General features: G+C 39.7%; 1 protein-coding gene and 1 long non-coding RNA gene across 6 annotated transcripts in view; one reads left to right on the top strand and one right to left on the bottom strand.

The window, feature by feature from the left end:
* LOC105500010 (semaphorin 6A) overlaps positions 1 to 23,860 on the bottom strand; it is a 133,040-nt gene that overhangs the window by 85,474 nt on the left and 23,706 nt on the right. The window contains exon 2 of one of the 5 annotated variants that reach the window (XM_011772915.3): positions 10,516 to 10,626. The exons of 3 other annotated variants lie outside the window; for them this stretch is intronic. The gene's annotated coding sequence lies outside the window, so the exon portion shown is untranslated. Of the gene's footprint in view, positions 1 to 9,496; positions 9,629 to 10,515; positions 10,627 to 23,860 lie in introns of those variants that run through there. One more of the 5 variants, XM_071098576.1, reaches the window with a different exon arrangement.
* Positions 1 to 23,860, top strand: part of LOC105500009 (uncharacterized) — a 49,999-nt gene that overhangs the window by 24,702 nt on the left and 1,437 nt on the right. The gene's annotated exons all lie outside the window — the stretch shown is intronic.

The following is a 23,860-nucleotide window of genomic DNA, read 5'->3' as shown; positions in this document are numbered from 1 at the left end:
ATCAGACTGACACACAGCATTTGCCTTTCTACTTGCAAATACAGGTCTTGAAATATACATGAAATGTAAGATGCTGGTATTCTTACAGTAACACAACACTCACATTCTATGAAATCCCTGACCTAGTTACATTGCTGAGGGCATAGCTTAAGCGCGTATAATGCCCACCACGAGGAAGAAACTGTTATCTTGAGAAAAGTAAATTTTGCATTCCCCAAGTTCTGTATTATTAAATCTGTGACCTTAATTACATTAGAGTAGATATTTTATTCAATTATATGGGCAATGAAATAAGAACTGAGAAAGATACAGCTGGCCCAGAATCTCCTGGGTGTGAAAAGATGATGATATTTATTTTGTCTACTCCTGACAATAAAGTTTAACCTGTTACTTAATGCTCCAGCAAAACATCAGTTCAAACAGAAGTTAATTCTTCACAGTCCTACTTAACATTATACATTTTTTATCTGAACTAAAAAGAAGCAATCGAATATTTCTGCCCTAAAAAATGGATAGAGTTGGATCTTTCAAAACGTTGGAAAAAGAAAATTGAACATGGCGAAAAGACGAATATTGCCAAATTAAACAAATGGATTTGGGCCTTGCTAAGTAAAATAAACTATTCCTAATGCTTCAGTACAAGGAAATACACGGGCTTTCTTCTACTTGCACGGAAGTATTTCTCACATAAGCACTTTCAAAACAATGATCTTTTATACCCAATAAGCCATGAAAAGTTGAAAGTATAAGTGACGCTGAGGAAGAAATTCTTTTCCATCTTCTTCCTAAGAGCTGATGTCCTATGTGGTGGGAGAAAGAAGTTGGTAACGTGTACATTTAAACTCAAATTTATACAAATGTTTTCCTAACATATTCTTTGTGGTTCAACAATTCTTCTATTTTTTTTCTTGTCAAACCAGTTGGTTCTAATGAGTCTAATTATTAGTCTTCGTAGTCAGAGTTAACAGTATAACGTAACAGTAACGACTTTCAGTTAAAAGTCAACCCTGTGATGCACAAAACCTTGGATAAGATTAAATTTTAACAGCTTCCAACTAATCTACAGGCAGAAGTCCAACTCAGGTGTTACTATTTTAATAACACTCAACTCTAAAAAGCATAAAGCAAATGCATATTAAAAGAGGAACAAAGATGCGAATTAGAGAACCGAACGAAGGAAGGAAAACAATACAGGTTTTTCCTTAATTAACAACTTTTGCAAGATATAAGTTGCAGATAGAATTTCCTTTAGGTCATGTCATTTAAGTGAATCTAGTTGTAAAGCAATTTAGAACTCTCCAGGAACAGTAGAGTTTAAATAACTAACCAACAAATGTGTAGTCTTTTCTTTTGCTTCCTTTTCCTTTCTTTACTTCCTTAACAATTGGCAAAATATTCTTAAATTATTAATATAGTACCCGATTTGCTTCTCATTTCCCAATTTCATTCACTAAAACTAAAAGCAAATAGCAAGCCTTAGTAAACTTCTAGCCAGATTTCTTGCTTACAAATATAATGCGGATTTCTGAAAATGCCCAGTTTAAGGGAAGTACAATCCCATAGACTACAGTACCTTGCTGACCAATGCCCCCTGCCCAGCCCCATCCTCATTTGCCTTTACAATATCAAGCTGATACTGCAGAAGCAGTTGATTGTCAGGACAGCCAGCTCAGGTAAATTAACTTAATGAAACAGATGACTTTGTATGTATTGAAATTGACTAGGCTCAAATATCCACTCAGCTAATGAGCTTGCGATAGGACCCTGGCAGAGGTGTCATCATCATTCTGCCACTAAAAGCCTTTCTGCAGCCCTGTATCCTATCTTCCTGTCTGAAAACCAGGCAGAAGCTTAACAGCCGCCAAGCTTCCAAAATGCAAACAGCGGCAGTTGCCTATCTAAGTTGTGATTGATAGTACACAAAAATACATGGCTACTTCATAGATATTCTGGCCTGCAACAAATTAGGGATCTAAACCTTTGTGCTAGGCAGATAGCCAGTGTATTGTGGGGGACTGCTGTGGCTCTATAATTATATCCAGCCTGATAATAATCCGTTCTACCGCTGTGAATGGCTGTACCCTGGGACTTTAATTTCACCGTCCCCTTCCAGCAGATAATGCCTGACCCTGTGTCACTTTGACTGTGAAACACATGAAAAAGACAAATGAGTTTTTCTCTGACCATGTTAAATTAACTAATGGATTCTAGATGTGAAACTGGCATAATAATAAGCCAAGGCTCTGCTGGTACTGGGTGGACATTCAGACAGTCTCTAAGGGTGTTATTAACCTCATGCATGAAAACAAAACACAAACACCAAAAAAGAATCTGGCCAGTGTGAATAAAGAGTCTGTTTAGTGTGAATAGGGATTAACCACATAGTTTATATTCCAACCAGTTATTTTAGTATTTTGAGACACAGCTATAAGAGAGTGTTGAATTACTAGAGGTGAGGAAGGATGGGAAGGAGGGCTGGCCAGAGGTTGGTTAACAGATACAAAAGTACAGCTAGATAGGAGGAATTAATCCTAGTGTTCTATAGCACTGTAGGGTGACTATAATGAACAACAGCAGCCTATTGTATATTTTCAAACAGCTAGAAGAGCAGATTTTGAATGTTCCTAACACAAAAACACAATAAATGTTTGAGGTGATGGATATGCTAATTACCCTGATTTGATCCTTACACATTGTATGCATGTATCAAAATTTCACACAGTATCCCATAAATTTGTACAATTTTTATGTGCCAATTTAAAATAATAATAAAGGAGGGAAAAAAGAAGACCACGCAGCTGGAGAACATCAGAAGCAGGATTAAAACTCAGTTCTCAATGGTTCTAAAACCATGAAGAATTTTCCATAAATCCACACTGTTTCAAAGAAGAAAGAGAGAGTGAAAAAAAGAGCTGTTTTATGGTCTAAAACTAGGCATTAGCTGAAGGCAAACTAACACAGGAACAGAAAACCAAATATTGCGTGTTCTCACTTATAAGCAGGAGCTAAACACTGAGTACACATGGACACAAAGATGGAAACAATAAACACTGGGGGCTGCTTGAGGGCGGGTTGGGGGAGGGAGCACAGGTTGGAAGGCTACCTATTGGGTAGTATGCTCACGACCTGGGTGACGGGATCGTTCATATACCAAGCCTCAATGACACACAATTTACCCATGTAACAAACCTGCACATGTACCCTCAGAACCTAAAATAAAGTAGAAGAAAAAATAAAAATAACAACAACAACAAAAACTAGGCATTAATTGAGCGATTTTATAATCAACATTTCCCTCTTTCCTTTCAGAGTTGTATTTTGTTTTCAGAAAGTGGCTATAATTCAATATCCTTGAAGATATACTCATTTGAACTAAATGTTGTAAATGTTAAATATCTTAGAAGAGAAAGTGACCAGTGTTTACATTACTTTCATTCCAACATAAAAAGGCACTATTGCTTCCAGTAATTAGTAAAGGACATTATAATCTGTACAGAGAGTAATTGTGCAAATTCCAGTCTTGTAGTTATGTAGGCACTCCCTGTTACACATGGTCTTAATTTTTAATATGTATTTTCTTTTAGCTCGCTAAAATATTACAGATTTCATATTAATGCAGCTGAAAAGATAAATGTCCTTTCCCATGTTCCCATCAGAGGTCTGTGTGTTCTGGGAGGTTAAAAAATTATAACTCAGCTGTTCCATACCGTATTAAGATTGAAATTTGGCATCCCAGATGTGAATTTGTTTCCAAAATGAAACAGAATCTGGTAAGCTTTTTTTAAGAGAAAAAAATATTTTAGAAGCTTATTTTTAAAGTAGACTCATATTGGGTTTATGGGTGCTTTTAAGATAAAATTGTATATAGTTTTATTTAAAACTGTTTGGACTTCTGATGGGTAAAACCCCACATTTATCTAAAATTTTTACCTTTAAAAACAGGCTAATGAAAATCCAGAAGTTGCATTACCTTTCTTAATCAGTGATCAAAAATACATGCTTGCCTTTTCTTTAGGCGGTATATTTTCAAACAAGCTCTCTCTGCCCAAGAGGAATTTATTTTTGCAAAGTAATATTTTATTCTGTGTTTACCATATGTTAGACACAGATCTAGCTCTTGATGTGTAATGACTCATTTAATCCTCACAATAGCTTGAGATATATGCCATTATTATCCCCATTTTACAGATGAGGAGACTTCCCAAGGTCACATGCTAACTAGTAAGTTGGGAACAGGGATTTGAACCTGGGACAAACTGGCTCCGAAGCTCACATTCTTAACTGCTATGTGTATTGCCCCTCTGATCATAGTCATTTCCCTAATCTTACATTCACTAAACATTTAATAAGTGCCAATTAATCTATGTGGAGGGCATTATACTAGAGTTGAGTGTGGGGTTGGAGGAGGCGGTGGGGATTGGGAGGATCCAGAGTAGAGAAAAGGGGTCAATAAAGTTTTTTTAAAAAAACGCAATCCCCACCACAGTTCTGCAGGTCAGATGGACATGACTCAATGACTAAACACAAAGTAAATGCTACATTTTGCAGATTGGTCCCTCCAGTTTTGGGGAATTGTAGGACCTGTAGTGCAGTGTCTCTGAAGCACTTAGGTCGCTCTGGATGTTATGCCTAGGCCCAATCTACCTTGTGGAAGGGCCCTCCTGGTCAACTGGAGACATTTCCCAGGACCTTCCTAAAAACACTCAAAATCTGGTGGTGAAAGTCCTTGTGTAACATTCTGAAACTAGGCGTCCTCCATCCCTTGCTCCTGTTAGATATAGTGATCCCCAAGTTTCTCTTCAAAGAATCAGTATGTCAGTATGTTCAGTCCTCTTACTCTTTGATTCTCCATTTTAAAGTTTAACACTCTGGTTCTCTTCGTCCCCTTGCTTCTAGTTTCAGTAAACAACCTTTTCCACCAGTTTTAATCAGTAGTTCACATCTGTTCCCCGGTCACCTGCTCTGTCCTGACTCATCCTGGTCACCTGCTTTGACCTGAGTCACCCCCACCTGCTCTAACCTAAGTCACCATTAGTTACTTGTTCCTAACCGTCCTTCCCACCAAACCACTCACCCCACCACTCTGGTTCATACCCCTGCTCTCTTTAAAAGAGCCAATTGGAATTAGCTTAGACTGTGCAGTCCAACCCTAGCCAATAAGGGAAAGACACAGCGGTAGGGACCACCTGCATCAGGAATAAGAACCCCTTCCCCTCCCTTGTTCAAGTGGTGTGCTCTCGCCATTACTCTATTCAAGAGTCACACCCTTCTATAGAAGTAAAAATTGCCTTGCTGCAAATTAAATTTATGTTTGAATGCTATTTCTTTGTGGCACCGAGGAACAAGCATTTCTAACATTCTCAACCTCCTAAGTCAACACCATTTCTTGATGTGATTTATGCCAAACACTTAAGACACTGCTGTATTTTGGATGGATCAAGCCTACTTAATCTTTAATCCTAAAATTGAAAGAAGCAACTGGGGGTCTTCGGTATAGAAAGTGGGGTCAGGCGGCCAACAAAGGGAATATGAATGTATATCCAAGTCACTCAGAAACTTTTATGCAGGTGCAAGAAACTTACATCAAAGTGGTCATAAGGCTGTTTAATAGGAGACAGACAAATGTAACTCCACGTTTACTGCTCGAAACCAAAGCTTTGTGTGAAATCTTGAATTTATGGGGAAGGAGAGAGGGTAGCCTGTAACCTACCTGTTGTTTTCCTGATCCCTTCCCCCCAGTCCTGAACTCCTGGAGATTGAGCCCCTTTGGGCTTTGGTGACCCCATCATTGGGGTATGTTTATTTGATTGTTAATTTTGCTGTACCAGACACTCCCTTTCCCATTTTCTAACCATCTTGTAACACATGCTGACTCTTTTCCCTTCCCTTCTCTTTTCCCTAGGAAAATCAATGAATCAGTAAAGACATATCGGTACTGGAAAAGAAAAAAAAAAAGTCCTCTGTATGTCACGGTGCTTTGTTATTTTTCTCTCAAACTCCAGTGGACATGAATAACAATCCCTCTGGATGTGGTTGCTCTGAAAGAGCCGGGCTCTTAGCATTTTGTCACACTTAGCCAATTGTTAAAGTATCATTAACAGGGACCCAGACAGAGATGACAGGTGTAAACAGTTTATAATTTACAAAGTGCAGGATCAGGTTTCTGCACCCCCTCTTCCAAGAGCTCTCAAACACATCTTAACTTGGCCCTGTGTAGGCATGGCAGAAATTCTTACAGGATTGTTTGAAAATAAATCCTATCATGCAACTATTTGGTAAAGTTTTGGCCTTTTGATCTTTTACTGTTAATTCAAACTATGCAAAGCTATGAGTTAATTGCTAAGTTAACATTTCAAAATGCTCTGTACAACTAAATACACACATGTTCCCTGGAACCCTCTGAATGGGCTTTCTACTCTATGTCATAGATTTCCTTCTTTGTTTTTCCTTCTTTTTTTTTCCCACTAGTGGTGCATTGGAGATTGCAGGTTTGAAATGCCTAACAGTTGAAGAGACTCGACACTGCTGCTCTGTGCACAGATGTGGGATTTCTTACGCCTTTTTAGTCAGACCTACTTAGCTGCCTTCTGCATTTTTCAACGCTGACATGTTTCGGTAAAACTTTAACTGGAATACTTGGGGGAAGGGGGTTTCTGGCTGAATGACTTCCTGGTTAAACTAAAAGTTATTTAGAAAGCCCTTTTTATTGAAAATCTTTCTAAAGTATATCAGCATACTTTACTCTTGAGTGAGGCAGCACTGTCAGAGAAAAATTGTACAGTATGTAGCTGTTTGGAAGGACTGTGAAACAAATTTAGCAAAGCTACTAACCACTCATCAGCCTTTCTCTTGCTGGAAAGCAGCCCCTCTCAGTATCCTGAGGCAGCTTAGGATGCCAAGCCCTACTGCTCTCTTCAAAATTTATTTTGCTCTTTAAGCAGAGGCCTGGATCTTTACCAGGGAACAAACAAAGGTCCTGAGGCCACCAGCCCTCACCTTTCATCCCTCACACCTCCAGGCTTCACTCCCTCCAGTCAGTCTCCACTTAGGTCCACGGCTGCCCCTCCTTCACCTGTGCTGGGAATTCATTCTCTCCAGCCTCCCCAAGGCAGCCATCTCTATGCCCTTTCTCTGGTAGTTTCATTCTCTCCCAATTCACTGATACTCCCTAAATATGCCTATCTCCCTATTCCAAATGAACCTTTCTCTCCACCTTTTCTTCTTGTGAGGGCAAAGTCCTTTTCTTCATTGCTAAACACCTTGCAAGGGTAAGCACAACCTATGTTTACTTCCTAACCTCTTATTCATTCTAAAACTATCTTTTATCTTCCTTCTGTAACCTCACCAAAACTACTCTCAAAAAAGGCCATCAGCCTATCTACTGGATCCTATGGCTTTATCTCAGCAAGTCTTATTGATTTTTCCTAAATTTAGCTAGAATTCCTTCCTTTCCCTGTCTTTGTTGCCACCATTTTGTTTTGCTGAAATTCACGTGTGCAGCATAAATCAGACCATGTCACTCACCTTCAATGCTTCCCACTGCACTTGTAACAACACAGATACTCCACATCTACATGGCTCACAGCTCTGATGTTCAGCTCTGGAGAGCTCATGCCTCCTTCTCCACCACATTCCAGCCTGTCTTTTGAGTCTCAAACATCCTAGAGCACCCTCTGCTCCTTCTCCCTAATGAAGTCCTCCCCTCACTGCTTCTGGCTGGTTTCTCCACCTTCCGGTCTTAGCTTAAATTTTACCACCTAGGACAGAGCTTCTTTGACCAAACCATCATCTATGTGGGTTCCTGACAGCCCCTCCTCACCACACCACTCTTTTCAATGCGCCCCATTCTCTCCTTTCACGCTAGTGACCATAAGCTGTAGTGGGAAATGAGCTTGTATGCTTACTGGATGGTTGATCTTTTGTCTCCACTAGGCTATGAGTTCCTTGAGTCCTTGGATCATGTCCCTTTTTCACTGGACACCCACTGCTTAGCTCAGGATCGGGCACGTTATTACTGAATGAATGAATGAACAGATGAAGACTTTATACTTATCTGCAGAGGGCTGTCTAGAATGACTACAGAAATCTGACCAGACAAGTAACTCAAGAAAGAGTACCTGAAGAAATTCAAATTTTAGGTTTTGTAGCATTTTAAATGTCAGAAAGATGCTCACTCATCCTTTCATATACATAAATCAGGTCTCTCAGCCTGGGGGAGAGAAGCATTTAGCATAATACAAATATATATCCTTTTTCAGGAAATACACAAATATTGTGTTGGGAGTAGTGACTAGGATGGCCTGAAGGAAGGAAGGAGGGTAGCCTGGCAATGGATTGCTGCTAGCTCAGTGAGAGGAGCACGCAGCACAAAAGCCCGGAAGGAGAAGGAAGTGGAGTGATGATGGAGGGAGTTTTACCCAAATGGGGAGGCCAAAGTTAGACCAACTAATAAGGTCACTGACCTGCGGGAGAAACAGGGAAGCTGGGTAGAAAGTGAGATGAAGAACTGCAAGTCCTGCACAACACAAAGATGTGTTTGCAGCTGGGTAGGGGAAGAGGACAGAAAGGATTTGGGTGGAGATAAATAGAAACTGCAGTGATAAGCAGAATGCATGGTGGCATGAGGAGGCTGCAGTAAGCATGTATGTATGAGTAAGCAGCAGGAGTTTCTAATAAGTATGTGATCTTTGGAGTCTGAATGATTAGAAACTGTGGGCAAGGTAATATCACAGTTAGGCTAACTATCCTATCCTATCAGCTGAGGTTCAAGGGCACCCACAAAGAATCACCATTTATAATTGATGTCCTACTAATTCCACGGGGTCCTGACACACCTTGAAAAACAGGGCTAAGACTGAGCTAAGGGGGATGTTGAAAGAGGCAGCACCTTTCAACAAATGTCCAGTTATTAAATAGGTCATGTTACAACTGCAGGTGTGGAGCTTCTGCTCCAGAGACTGCTATTAGAAATGATTTTGTAAAACAGATTACACCTACTCTCTTGATTTTTCAACAATTCAGATTTTCATATACTGAGACTGCTTAAAGCAGAGTCTTCTATGCCATTCTAAAGCAATAAGATATGCTGGTCATTTTGCATAGCCTTTTAGCTTTTAGGTATTTTTTTAAATGCTTAAAGAAATTGAATACCAACCCCCAAATAACTCAATCAACTCAATCCTATTGACTCAAAAGGAAATGGTTTCAGATAAAAGCCCACATGGCTTTTAGTTCACCCAGTTCTTTCTACCTACAAGTAACATAACAATTTCCTTTGCACAGAAAAGTTCTTAGAATCATCAGTCATGAAAACAGATGTTGGGCACAGAGGTGAAGCAGCAGCCAGCATCAGTAAATCTGCCATTATCAACTGCCCACCGCCACCCTCAACCCCATTCCCACCCCCTGTTGGAATTGGATTAGCCTTCTGGTATTATTTTAAGAGTGATTGGAATTTAATTTTAGTTAGGAAGAGCTGAGTCCATTGTTTACTTACAAACAAACAAAAGAATCCTCTCTCCAGCACTAGGATTCCTGCTTGGCTGGTTTTAAATGGATGAAGCTAACCAGATATTTACCATCAGCTTGGTGAAGAAAGAGTCATTGTCCTGGGGAGCCAGAGTCATGGGAACTCAGTCCACACAGTAATGCATTGCGAACTGTGAGTGGACTATGACCAATCAAAGTCTCACTGTACATTTCACGGAGGTGGGAGCAAAACAGGAAAGAAAAAATCCCCTACGTGCCAGCATGTTGGGAAGGCATCATTGCAATAAAATTGTGAAACTAATGCTGGCAGGCAAACAACAAAAAACAACAACTGCCACAAACTGCAATATGCTTATCAGGGTCTGACCAAGAAAAAAGAACCCCAATCTTCCACAGAGGACACTGGCAACAATCCCAGGTCCTGCAACTCCTGAATAGCTCCATGTGCCGTGTTCCCTTCAGGTACTGCATTGTCCGCGGGAGATGTTCTCAGCAGTCAAGGAACAGCTGCACAATGCAAGCAGCCTCTGAATGGTCGAAAAGCTTTTTGTTCAGGCCTCGTGTGATTTCTTTAAAAAAAAAAAAAAAAAGCAAAACTGGTGTTCTTTTGTGCTGTACAAAGGCAGCACTTTGCTGACTCCAAGTTCAAGACTCATGGGCTATTAGGAGAGGAAAGATGGACATTGTATTAGCATGTGTGAAAAAAAGAATAGCAGTTCCTTTAAACCAAGTCCATAATAAGAGCAGCCTGGTATTTGGAACACCTACTTAGCTGAAAGCAGCTCCCACAGCAGTTAGAAGGTAAGTGTTTGCAACAATTACACACACATGCACACATGCATGCACACATACAGACCCATCAACAGGGAAGCAGCAGCATGTGTTCATAATAAATACATTTCTTGAGAATAGGGCAGTAAAATAAAATATAATCACAGAAAAGTTAGAACTGGGATGCGTGAACTAAGAGGGATGTGACGTTAGTTTGTAGAGAAGCTGTTCTTCCAGAGAAGTTAAATGACTTACTCAAAGACATATGGATACTTCATCAAATCAAGTTCTTAACACCACTTAGGAAGGATGTCCTGGTGCTTCCTGCTCTGCACGTGAAGCAGTGTTGGTTGAGGGGTGAGGGGACTGTGGAGACAAGGTCAGGGGTTCTAGCATCAGTCTAATCTGAACTTGAACCCCTAGGATATATCAGTGCTGAGGGTTCAAGTCTAGTGTTTCCAGTTGCATGACCTAGAGAGAAATTCCTTTATTCTTCAGAATTTCGACTGATTCAACCCCAAAATGGGGATAAAGTAACTTGTGCCTTTAGAGTTGCCACAAACATTAAGTGAACAAAGAGTCAACATTAAATAAATGTTGGTGACTATGCTTATTGCCATGAGAAGTAGCCATAAAGGTGGTATTTTCATCTTCTCAGAAATTTCAATACATTTAGAAAAAAAGAGAGAAAAGAAACAGGAAATACACAGAGAATAACCATATAGGTATACAAGTAAGCATACGGAGAAAATACAGAGAATTAATGTAGACAACAGGGAACAGGCCAGGTGCGGTGGCTAACGCCTGTAATCCCAGCACTTTGGGAGGCCGAGGCGGGTGGATCACGAGGTCAGGAGATCAAGACCATCTTGGCCAACATGGTGAAACCCCGTCTTTACTAAAATGCAAAAACTTAGCCAGGATGGTGGTGCATGCCTGTAATCTCAGCTACTTGGGAGGCTGAGGCGGGGGAATCGCTTGAACCCAGGAGGCGCAGGTTGCAGTGAGCCGAGATCACACCACTGCACTCCAGCCTGGCTACGTAGCAAGACTCCATCTCAAAAACAAAACAAAACAAAAAGAAAACAACAAAAAACTTGGACCAAATACTTTACACATGAATATTATGCCTCTTATCCATCTGTATGGGCTCATTGGTTTCAGGGTTTTTTTTGCAATGATAGGTATTTGTTGATCCTTTAAAAGCATTTTGTCTTCCTCAAAACAATTTATTGCTGAATATTTAATTTCTTTTTTTTTTTTTTTTTTATGAGCAGTGGGTGTCCTCAACTTGGACTGCCAAGACGCAATACCACTTTCTGTCCTGAGATGTCAAACTCACACATGGAGCCACCTCAGTGTGTTGGGATAATGAATTATTTTCAGGTCCATGTTTTCCAAGGTATTTCTAGCACTATTATTTTACATATGTCCTGAAGATAGTTCTGTTCAGAGGAACAGAATTTCAATCAGATGTGTTTTTCCCTTCAACAAGTTTGTGATTTTTTTTATCTGTTCTTAAACTCATTATATATCTGTTAGAATGTACTTCTTAGTAGCTACTCTTTGTGTACTTATATTAAATATACAAATAATACATGACAACCTTTTCGTGATAAAATAAATAAATGAAATAAACATTTTAGACAAAACTAAAGTCCTGCTTGCCCATCACATTGTCACCATCACCATCATCATCTTGGACCTTTCACCCTACAATATCCCTGGCCTATTCCACAACAGGGGCATCCTGTTACCATGCTGTTTCCTATGTATTTTCTAGAGTTTTCTTTTCCTTCTTTGCCTTTGTTTGTTTGTTAAACCAATATCCTTTTTTGTTAATAAATTCTTGGAGTTGGCATATTTTTCATTGGAAATAATTCATAGCAACTAAGAAAGTATTTTCAACTGTGTGTTTGCAATCAAGCAAATTTTTCTCCATTATATATAAGATAATTTTAGGCATCTACACCCTATTCTTATCTACCACAACCCAGTGTCACCACAATGGCAATGCTAGAGTTGAAGCCTAGATAGTATTTATTTCTTTGGCCCTAGACAACTTTTCTCAACAGGCTTTTAGCTGTGACGATCTGGGCGAGCTTTAGACAGTGGTCCTGCTTCCTAAAGTTGGAGGCAATCTGGGGTTGATTCTGTAATTTTTGTTTTTGTAGCTTTCCTTCTGAAGTATACATCACATATTCCGAATTCGAAGGTTGTTAAAGATCTATAGACTATTGAGTAGGCACGTAATGTGACACGCTATGAAAGCATTTTCCCTGTTTTGCAATCTGAGAACAAAACACATCATTGATAGTCATGACTTGTAAGAATCCTCTTGCCCCTGCAGCTGTACTGGGCAGTGTGCAGAGCTTCCATCCTGCTTCTTAGGTTGTACTCCTGAGAAATGGCTCCCTAGATTCTAGTATGGTTAACTTGTCCTTAGTGCAATACATTTTAATAATTCTGTGCTTGCGTGTGTGTGTTTAGCCTTTCTTTAATTTTACCCCTATAATCCCCTTCAAATCACACTAAAATATATATAATAACTGATGGATTTCCTTCAACGACTTGATCTTCACCACTAGAATGGTTAACACCATTTCCACTAGTGGTGGAAACTAGTTTTCAGGGTCTTTGCAGTTCGGGTACTTTACATTTAATTATTATTTTACTTCTGGCCTGAACTTTTTGTTAACCTCTTGGTTTTTATATAAAATTTTAATTATTTAAGTCATGAGTCATGCCAGTTTGTCTTCCCAGTGTATCTTCAATTCACAGGAGATACAGAATGCACGATATTGCTTCTGTCTGGTTAAAGGAAATTTTTAGTTTATTGAGTAAGCGTTCTTGGGAATTTTCTCATCTCACTGTTTTCTGTTAGTTTTCCTTTCATTGCAAGTTCTTTTTTTCTTATTTTCTTGTGCTAAACTGCATGCTTTTTACAAAACCCCTTTTCTTCCACTGGTTGGTTATATAAACGATTGCTCTTTACATGCTCAGTCTGATACTTTTTCCAAAAAATGTGATAGGATTCAAATACTCATTATTTTCAAGGCATGTAGTTACTGTAGCAGTAAAACAGTGTATTTTAAATTAGGAAAAGTATGCATTATTATGCCTTTGATTCACAATCATCACTTCAAACACCACTTTAAAAGTAGGTGAGTAAAACTTAGGGTAAATGCAAACTAAACTAAGCTCTGCTGTCAGTACAAACTTATGCTTGCACAGCATGGAGGCTGTTTTCTGTCCCCTGCCTGTAGATTGCTTCCACCATTTGGAGGTCTCTATACCTGGATACACTCCTGCTTTAGGTGTTCACAAAAGATTCCTTGATTTCTGGCTATAGCTTCAGTTTCTGGCTGTTCCTCCTGGGAAGGCCTGTCCCTTTCATACTGTGAAATCTAGAAGGCATGAATCCCTCCATCATTCCCACAAGTCACTTTAATCTCTACTAGAAACATCATATGGCAAGATAGGGGCTGGGGACAGAGTTTGGCCCCATGTGTCCCTGTTTGCTTGTAATCAAGCATCCCTCATATTTCCTATAGACTGCTGTTGTGTATATGCATGTTAAATACCTCATTTCAAGAGTGAGTGAGAGAGGGAAAAAACTTGGCCCAAACTATCTTTTTTCACTCCAGTGTCTTCCTTGGCAGTTTATTCTCATCTGACTGGCACCAATACCTGCCAACAATTTCTACTTCGGATCAGCATCTTTTGGCACTTAAGATGATAGTATATTTCTACATGGCTGAACGCAGACAGGAAAAGTCTTGTGTAAATAATAATTTCCATTAGCAACACTGAACTGATGTCAAAGTTCTTTATCCATCTCAAGACAACAGAATTCACAATCATGATAATATTAAGATGACAACATAAGTGACTTACAGGGGATATTATTCTGCCCCACTTGATACTATTTGGAAGAAACTACAGGAGTCAAATCTACATCATGTCTTTTTCAGGCTGCAAATGCTTGATAACATTCATGTGGATCAGCAGTGATGGGTGTGGGTGTAGACGGTGAACACAGCAGTTGAACCACATGCTAGCCTGGCTACACAGAATGCTAATGGGTGATGATCAATGTGTCCAGTGCATTCTATATTCAAAATATGGCAGATTCAAATGAACACCATACATCTTTATCTCAACCTACTGTGTCAATTTTCAGAAACGCTAGAGGTAAGAGGGGTAAGAATCACCAATATTCTTATTTGCTTTTTTCATGTTTACCAACATTCAATAACACTTGAAAGCTATGTTCTGAAAGGAAGCAACGACATACTAACATGACATAATAAAGTGTTAAACACTGTGCATGTTCCTATACTAAGAGGTCACCCACACAAGTTCATTCTGTTAGTACTAAGTTTGCATTATTGTAATTACAAGTTCAAACACTAATTAATAGTTAGAGCAGACCAGGTGCAGTGGCTCACACCTGTAATTCCAGCACTTTGGGAGGCTGAGGCGGGCTGATCACCTGAGGTCAGGAGATCCAGACCAGCCTGGCCAACATGGCGAAACCCCATCTTTACTAAAGATACAAAAATTAGCTGGGCATTGTGCGCCTGTAATCCCAGCTACGCAGGAGGCTGAGGCAGGAGAATCACTGGAACCTGGGAGGTGGAGGTTGCAGTGAGCTGAGATCACGCCACTGCACACCGGCCTGAGCAACAGAGTGGGACTCCATCTCAAAACAAATAAACAAACAAACAAACAAACAGCGACTCGGTAACATTTTACCCATGAATGGGTATCTAGGGCAGAAAAAGAACGTAAGTTCTTTAAGATACTTAATTTATCCAGTAATGAAGTCTCATGTGCAGAAGCACATGTCATATCTTGGCAAATGCATATCTAGTGCCCATTCATTTTCTTCTCGTTATCTGAGGACTCTGTCCCTGCTGCTGGGACAGTAGCCTGGGGAGCCATCAGGCATTGAGTCTCTTTGTATGCCCTCTTCATATGAGATACAGAAATTGGTGTAGACTTTTTTTTAAGACTTTGCACAGGAAATATCAGATAATTATTTCTTACATCCTTTATAGCTGTTACCTGCTAACCAAATCATGTGTCGGACTGGGAATTGTGCACCAAAGTCTGCTACCATAACTGATCAATATTCTGGTGTTTATATAAGTCAGAATTCTGGACACCTCTTTGAAAAATAAAGTATCTTTTAAAGGACATTTAGCGTTACCTTTTTTCCTCTTCATTGCTCTATTGCACTTTATTTCTTCGCATGAGATCCCTCCCCAACTTTTTACAGGCATCTATCATTTTTAATAGCCTTTTTTAAAGGACCCTCACTGTCCCTTTATCTTTCATTAACAGGGTCCAGAGAATGTTTGTTTTCTTCCCTCTCATTTACCTTAGACTGCAGAGAATTTAAAAGTAACATGGCCCATCTACTGCATCAAAGAAATAAAAAAAAAATTTAGAAACCCAAAAAAGTCAAATATCACACTCTGCTAGGATTCTAAGAGAATCTGGATTTCTTTGACAGTGGAGTTTGACCATTTGCAGAAAGTAGAGCCGTGGAAAACCTGTGAGGGTTACCATCATCTTAAACCCTGACACAAGCTGGTTTCTGCATCACACTTAGAGAAACAGTAAGTGCCTGGGCTGAATGGCACAATGCATAAGGAAGTGAGGCAGCAGCTCTCTTCTGTTCAGGACTATTCTGTTTGCTTCACTTCTCCAGCCTGGCAATCACCTCCTTTAATTCCAGAGGCTGCTACTTCAGCAGCACTTGAACCCTTTCTCTGATTTTTTTTTTTTTTGTCATTTTGAAGATAGCATCATTATTTTCCATTTGCAACACTGAGATTCTGTAAATGTAGGTATATTTGAATACTCACAGAGCCCAAATAGCATATCATAAAGTTGAAGAATTTTTTTTCTTCTAAGCTCATAAAATAGTAGCTTTCTCTTTCAAGACGATGTCAATTTTATCTTTCAACTACTATGGGAGGGATGATTGGTTTTTCTGTGTTATGACTATAACTGGATTCCTTGAGGAGATAGAAGTGCTACCTTTCTATTTCACAACTAACTAAATTTTACTTAATGTTTTTGGAAAATTCTTACAAGGCACTTGGGTCCTGTAAAACCTCCTCCCCTGCTCCCTCCTACCTGGCCTGTGAGCAAAGTGACCCAGTTCAGAAAAGGTTCTCTCCCACTTCAAACTCCACTATGCTCATGTTTTCACATTTTTCTATGTTCATGTTCACTGCAGATGTGTATTAAACTTCCATTTTTCTCTTGTTTAGTTGATACTGAAAATACTTTTTTCTTCTTAGAATAATTCTCACTACTCCGGAAACACAGAAATACTAATATAAAAACAATGCTTATCTCCAACATCTAGACCTGTTATCTTTTAAAATAAGGCCAAGAATTTCATCTTTTAATTGACAGAGTGGTCAAGACTGATTAATACATGATGACTGTTTAATCTTCTCCAAAGGTTTACAATCCAACTAGCTGCATGACCCTTCAGGGCTGTTTTAACACAGATTAGGTAGCAGAAATACCACTTCCACATGCTGACACAAGTTTGTGCTGGCAGAAGAAAAAGAAAAGTAAATGGGACAATATGATAAGGCAAGCAGATGTGTTTTGATAATGTGGTTAAGCCTCAATGCTCCTGACCAAGTCTCCAATGTGGTTAAATTGATGCCAAAACTAGCACGTTTTACTTTTACGGTAGACTTTGCAGGCTGTCTCTTCTCTACTTCTCTATTAAGTTCTTTAGTCTTCTGAACTGCTGTTAAAATACATTTGCAAGGTCTTTGCTTATATGACAGTAAATGTTCTCTGTGACATTACTAAAGCAGATTAAATGCATCCTAGTAGAAATAGGAAAAAATAATTATCTTTGGCCTCTAATGAAATAACCTGGGTACTTGAATTTGAAGGCTCTCCTTCCAACCACTTCCACTATGGGTGGTCCTTCCTTGTCAATGTTAGTTTCTAGGATCACTGAGAAATTTCCTTTCTGATCCTCTTTCCTAAGGCTGGTGGATACAGCACTGCTCGGATGCAGGGTCCACGGCATGTGTGCGGTTTACAGAGGTCTCCTGTCTGCCACACAGGACTGAGGTTTTTTGTTTGTTTGTTTTTTGTTTTTGTTTTGGAGACACGGTCTCATTCTGTCACCTAGACTAGAGTGTAGTAGCATGATCATGGTTCACTGCAGCCTCGACATTCTGGGTTCAAGCAATCCTCCCACCTCAGCCTCTCGAGTAGCTGAGATGACAGGCATGTGCCACCATGCCCAGCGAAATTTTTGATTTTTTTTTTTTTTTTTTTTTTTTTTAGAGATGGTGGTCTCATTATGTTGCCCAGGCTGGTCTCAAGCTCCTGTGATCCTCCTGCCTCAGTCTCCTAAAGTGCTGGGATTTTACAGGCATGAGCCATTGTGCCTGGCCAACTGAGATCATTGTATCAAAAAGTTGCAAGAACAAGAACAGATTTGTGATTACTGTGATATCACCATTTCTAGTCAATGTTTCTCTAACCTGGTACTTATTGCCTTTAGACTTTGGCATAAAAGATGAAGTGGCAGCCTCACCCTCCACTGATAGAGGCAAGTATGCCAGGGGGAAAGCAGTGTATTTACATACCACTGTTAAATATAGTGAACCCTAAGTTTCTCTTCAAAGAATCAGTATGTCAGTATGTTCAGTTCTCTTATTCTTTGATTCTCCATTTTAAAGTTTAACTTCTTGGTTCTCTTCACCTTCTTGCTTGTAGTTTCAGTAAACAACTTTCCTGCCAGTCCTAATCAGTAGCTCACATCTGTTTCCCGGTCACCTGCTCTGTCCTGACTTGTCCCGGACACCAGCATTGACCTGAGTCACCTCTGGTCACCTGCTCCATCCTGACTCATCCTAGTCACCTGCTCTGACCTAAGTCACCTTTAGTTACCTGTTCCTAACTGTCCTTCCTGTCAAACTACTCACCCCACCACTCTGGCTCATACCCCAATAGCCAGTCGGGTTTAGCTTAGATTGTGCGGTCTGGCTCCAGCCAATGGAGACAGGACACAGTAGCAGGGACAAGCTGCGTAAGGGATTAAAAATTGCTTCCCTCAGCCGAGCACGGTGGCTCATGCCTGTAATCCCAGCATTTTGGGAGGCTGAGCTAGGTGGATCACCTGAGGTCAGGAGTTCAAGACCAGCCTGGCCAACATGGTAAAACCCCGTCTCTACTAAAAATATAAAAATTAGCCAGGCGTGGTGGCAGGCACCTGTAATCCCAGCTACTTGGGAGGCTGAGTCAAAAGAATTGCTTGAACCTGGGAGGTGGAGGTTGTAGTGAGCCGAGATTGTGCCATTGCATTCCAATCTGGGGGACAAGAGCGAAACTTCATCTTAAAATTGCTTCCCTCCTTTGTTTAGGTGTGCTCTCACCATCATTCCATCTGCTAGGAGCACCCTTTCTGCAGAAAGTAAAAATTGCCTTACTGAGAAAATTAAATTTATGTTTGAATGCTATTTGTGGCACCAGGGAACAAGCATTTGACATTTTTAACACCACCTAGTGGGCTTGGCTGCTATGGAAAAATGGCAACTCCAAATGGGAAAGTGGAGACAAGAACTGATCTAGTCTTTGGATGAAGACTTGGAGATGCCATTCAAAAGAGGTGCTCTGAAGACAGGCATCTCTTTATCCTGCCATCTTCGTGGCCCTATATAGTTCTGCCATTCATCATAACTCTGCAGGGTTAATGGCGTAAGTCCTCATTTGCCTTTTAAAGTCAAGGGACACAGTAGAGCTATCTTAGGAGGCTAAGATAGTTCTTAAAGGGCTATTAAGCATTTTGGAAACAAGATGCTTCAATAAAATAATAAATTATTTCAATAATAAGTATGTGTTGGAAACCAAGGGCAGAATCTTTGTTTACCAGAGTCAAAGCTCTAAAACCTAGTGATCCCAAAGGCCACTGAGATTAGGATCACTCTTCATATTATCAGGCTTTCTTATCTCAGCTCCATTTGCCCACATGGCCTTGGGGCTCTTACGGAAGTACTGGCTTCCTATGACACAGAGTCACAAGCACAGAGTCACAGGCTTATAAAGGTCCATGTTATGACTTCCCTGAGACACTCTGATTGCTTTATAACCTGAAAGATAAACTACTAACAGACATCTGTACATGATTTCAATGAGTTAGCTCATTAGCTAAAAAGTCTGTTCCTTCTTTTCCTATGATAACCCTACTACTGCACCCCATACTCTATGTTTCCTCACATCTTGTGTCCATGTATTCCTTCAACCAATGCTTCTCAAATATGAATGTGTGTGCCAATCACCTGAAGATCTTGTTAAAATGCAGATTCATATTCAGGCACTCTGGCATCTGGCCTGAGCATCTACATTTCTAATAAGCTTTTGGGTGATGCTCATGCTGCTGGTTCAGGAGCAAGGCTTTAGATTACTTGTCAAGCTGACCATAGGGATATAACTGGGTAATTACTGGGAGCTCTTTTGTGCAACCAGCAGACCACTGCCTGGAAAGCCCCCACACTCATTACAGATCCCGATCTTAACTCCACTCCAATGAACGTAACAGCACAAGGGAGAATTACAGTGCTTCCAAAACTCAGAGCCTGCAAACTATACTGAGCCCACCCATTTTCCCTGATTCCGTCTCCTCTCACTTTAACCATTCCCACCTCTTTTTATTGCTCATTATCGCTAGTCTGAGCAAACACAAGCTTCAGCCTGATAAGCAATCAACTGACTTTTCCATAAATATAGATTCTCATGGAAAAACAAAAAGGAAAGGGAACAAAATAGAAAGGTGTTATATATTGAATTTATTTTAGGTTCCAATCCTATTTTTTTTCCTTAGGCTGATTGCCTGATTTCCATTAAGTCATTCTGTTTGCTGTTTGCCTTTGAGTCAGTTTTTCCTGGTGCTCTAAAAGGACTTTAAAAATTTTTTTAAAAATCTATTAGCCTTAAAAGAATTTATCTTTTTTATTCTAGTGGCATTAAATAAATGCTGGCTAGTACTGTGGGCATGCGTACAAGTGTCCTGAAGAGGTATAGCTTTGATGTTGCTGAAAAATCTAATATTCAATTTTATGGAAATCTTTGCTTTGATCCTTCCAAGTCATCTTTATTGAATTCCTAGCCAAAGCATGCACTAAACCCTCTGAGTGTATTCATCCTACATTTGTATGTTTATTTTTCAAGATTCAAACATAGAAAATTAACTCCTAAGAATTTGAAATGCCAGCAAATTTCAGACATGTATTGCAGAAAATAAGTGGTCCTGACACATTATTAAGGTGAAAAAGGGCAATATTTTAAAAGCATTCATCATTTTTCCCTCATTTTTTAACTATTTCATTAATATTCTCTAAGTAATGTACTGATTAAGAAGAGGTCTTTGTTTTATCTATTAAGAAAGCTTCTGCAACAGAAGCTTTTATTTCATAACAGTATTACTAACAAGCAAGCATTAAGACTAGCTAATAATGTCTTTGGATCTAAACCAGGGGATAAAATTCAATGATGTAAACTGCTATGTATCTGATACTTAAAAAAAACCAGGCCAGGCGCAGTGGCTCAAGCCCGTAATCCCAGCTCTTTGGGAGGCCGAGACGGGCGGATCACGAGGTCAGGAGTTCGAGACCATCCTGGCTAACACGGTAAAACCCCGTCTCTACTAAAAAAAACACAAAAAATCTAGCAGGGCGAGGTGGCGGGCGCCTGTAGTCCCAGCTACTCGGGAGAATGGCGTGAACCCGGGAGGCGGAGCTTGCAGTGAGCTGAGATCCGGCCACTGCACTCCAGCCTGGGTGACAGAGCGAGACTCTGTCTCAAAAAAAAAAAAAAAAAAAAAAAAAAAAAAACCAACCAACCAACCAACCAAACAAAAAGCCAAATGGTCCCCTGACTCAACACCCGTGAATATAAAATGTTCTGCAAATAAGGAAGGAACATGATCAGCACTATTAATTAAGGTATATCATACTCAGATCCTTGCAATATGTAAGCTACACTTTGAGAGAAGCTAAAGTGCTTTTAGGGGCTACAAATTAATGCCATCTCCAAAAGTGCTAAACCTTATCCCCAGCCTCACATTTGTGCTGGGGACTCTGACCTCCTGGCTACCATGGTTATTTTGAAGACCACCTACCATATCACTTACATTTACATCTGCAAACAGGGATGTCTGGCAGCCCTGAAACTTAATTTCCCAGTTTGGGGTTGACCAGTCCTGAATTGGCTCCAAACCTCTGTGGTATCAATACAGCTGGACACTACAGGCCAGTTACAGTGCCTTCGTCTTCCTTGACGGCTTTCTTTTCTTGACTTGAGATTTGATTTATGGACCTTAGTTCTTGCTTCCAGAGAAGACTATCACATTCTCGATACTGTACATTTAGATGCCATGCCCCAGGTGGCTGAACAGTAGTTCTCCAGACTCATGGTGCATTTCAGTGAACATCACATTTCTCATCACACTGGAGCAGAAAACTTGCTTTGGAGTGGTATATGGAGTGAAGTTCCAAGGTCCTGCTTGGGTTCTGGAAGGTGACTATGGGCTGCGAATACATCTCAGGGTTTCTAGGAGTCAGGAATTATAAAACAGGCTTCTTGGTACTTGTGTTACTTTCAAGGCTTTTCTCAACTTATAGTGTATAAATACAATGCTACATACCACGGAAAAGTTAGTGTTGTGCTTAAATAATACATTTTCCATTGACATAGCTTCTTCAGCTGAAGAGTTTTAAGATATGTTTCCAAAAATCCCCTTTCCAATGGGAAAATTGAGGCCAAAGTACAACGGCCCACAGATTAGACCAAGTCAACAGAAGAGATAAGAAAACAACCTTATTCTCTCTGCCTGGATGGCTTCAATTCACCTTAAAACAGTATTGCTTTGCACAATTCTGTTCTGCAAAAAGGTTTTATCCAATGGCATTATCCAATATCATTTTAAATGCTATGCTTAAATGAATGCTGCCTTGGAAACTAAAATAATAATAGGACAGGCCTGGCCTTCTCTGTATGCAATTTCTACTTCTAGAAAGAAGTATACAATAAGTAAAGCATGATCTTGTAGATAGAGTACTCTAAACCACTGATTTAAAGGTTCTCAGTGCTAGCTGATGGAAAGACCAAATAAGCACATTTCAGGCTCTCTGATGAATCAACGAAAAATAAAAATAAAAATCATTGTAAGCAAACAACAAAATGGACCTGATAAATCATCTCTTAAAAACTAGATGGAAAAAACATCACACGCTAAATTCCTTTAATATTGCCAGGGACCTACTAAAAGCACACTTTACAAGTCTTTATTAGCCTCTACATTTGAGAGTCTGAATCTAGAAATAGAAATTTCTCTTGGAGTCAGAGAGGTGAGCATTCATAATGGAATAAGTTCCCCCATTCCAAACCCTCCCATAGCATATGGAGAGCTCAGCACTAGAACAGAAGCACTGAAGCCTGGAGAGGAGAGATTAGAAGCAGGAGGATCTTGATCATGCTTATCTCCTAGAGAAGACCAGACTACCATGAAGCCCTCATGGATTAGGAAGGCGAAACAAGAATGGGGAGTTGGTATGGAGGTAACTCAAGCTGAAACCCCAAGGACCCACGGTTGTCTATCCTCTGACTACAGGTTATAGAGGTTAATTTTCTTTTCATCTCCACCAACATTGCCCAGAGAAACAAAATATAAACAGAGGTAGACACAGGAGACATGAAATAAGAATAATTTTATTTATAATAAGTGGGAAATCACCCTCTTCTCTTCTAACAAGGTGTACATCTCCAATTACTGTTAACAGACTATGCCATATCAGTACTTTTCTGGTGACAACAGGAATGCAGTACACTCTTTATACAAAATTCACAAGGGAGTGTTCCCCTCCAAATCATTCATACTATGTACAAATTATAACACTTTTCAGAGTATTTAGTAGTATACAAACAATAATCGGAATGCACAAACAATACTCATGCACTTTCACAAACACCTCTTAGCAAAGTGCTACCTGTACGACTGGTCACAGCACACATTACATTCAATTAGCTGTGACCCAGAAATACTGGTTGCATTGCTCCTGGACCTTCTAAATGGTCATCCAAATGATCATGTTTGAGTCAGTGATGGATCCTAAACTTGTACAAGCAGAAAATATGAAACTGAATTGCTTTCGGGTTTCAGTGGAAAGGGACTGATGGTTAATGAGTTAATTCTTTTAGAGGCACTTTAAATCACAGTCATTGTCATGTTAAAATATAAATGTTATTCATATTCATTGATTATTTTAGGTCATTCATTTTCAAAATATTTCGTCTTATGACTACTTCTAAGCCTCCTTGGTTTTTATTTTAAAAGCAAAATCAACATATCTACTGAAGGTTAGTCACAAATTTCACATTGTCAGCAACCTCTAGATTATTTTAAGAAAGGAGAGATTACCAAGAAAATGATCCTCTCTAAGGTTATCTGACACCATTTCTCCACCTTTTGGTTCTGGAACCATGTCTGTGAAATAATACTCCAAAAGTGCTAATGTTAACAATAGCTAATGATACAGGAATCCCATGG

This window comes from Macaca nemestrina, chromosome 6 (assembly GCF_043159975.1).
Source record: "Macaca nemestrina isolate mMacNem1 chromosome 6, mMacNem.hap1, whole genome shotgun sequence".
Classification (NCBI taxonomy): domain Eukaryota; kingdom Metazoa; phylum Chordata; class Mammalia; order Primates; family Cercopithecidae; genus Macaca; species Macaca nemestrina.
This window is presented reverse-complemented; position numbering and strand designations above follow the sequence as displayed.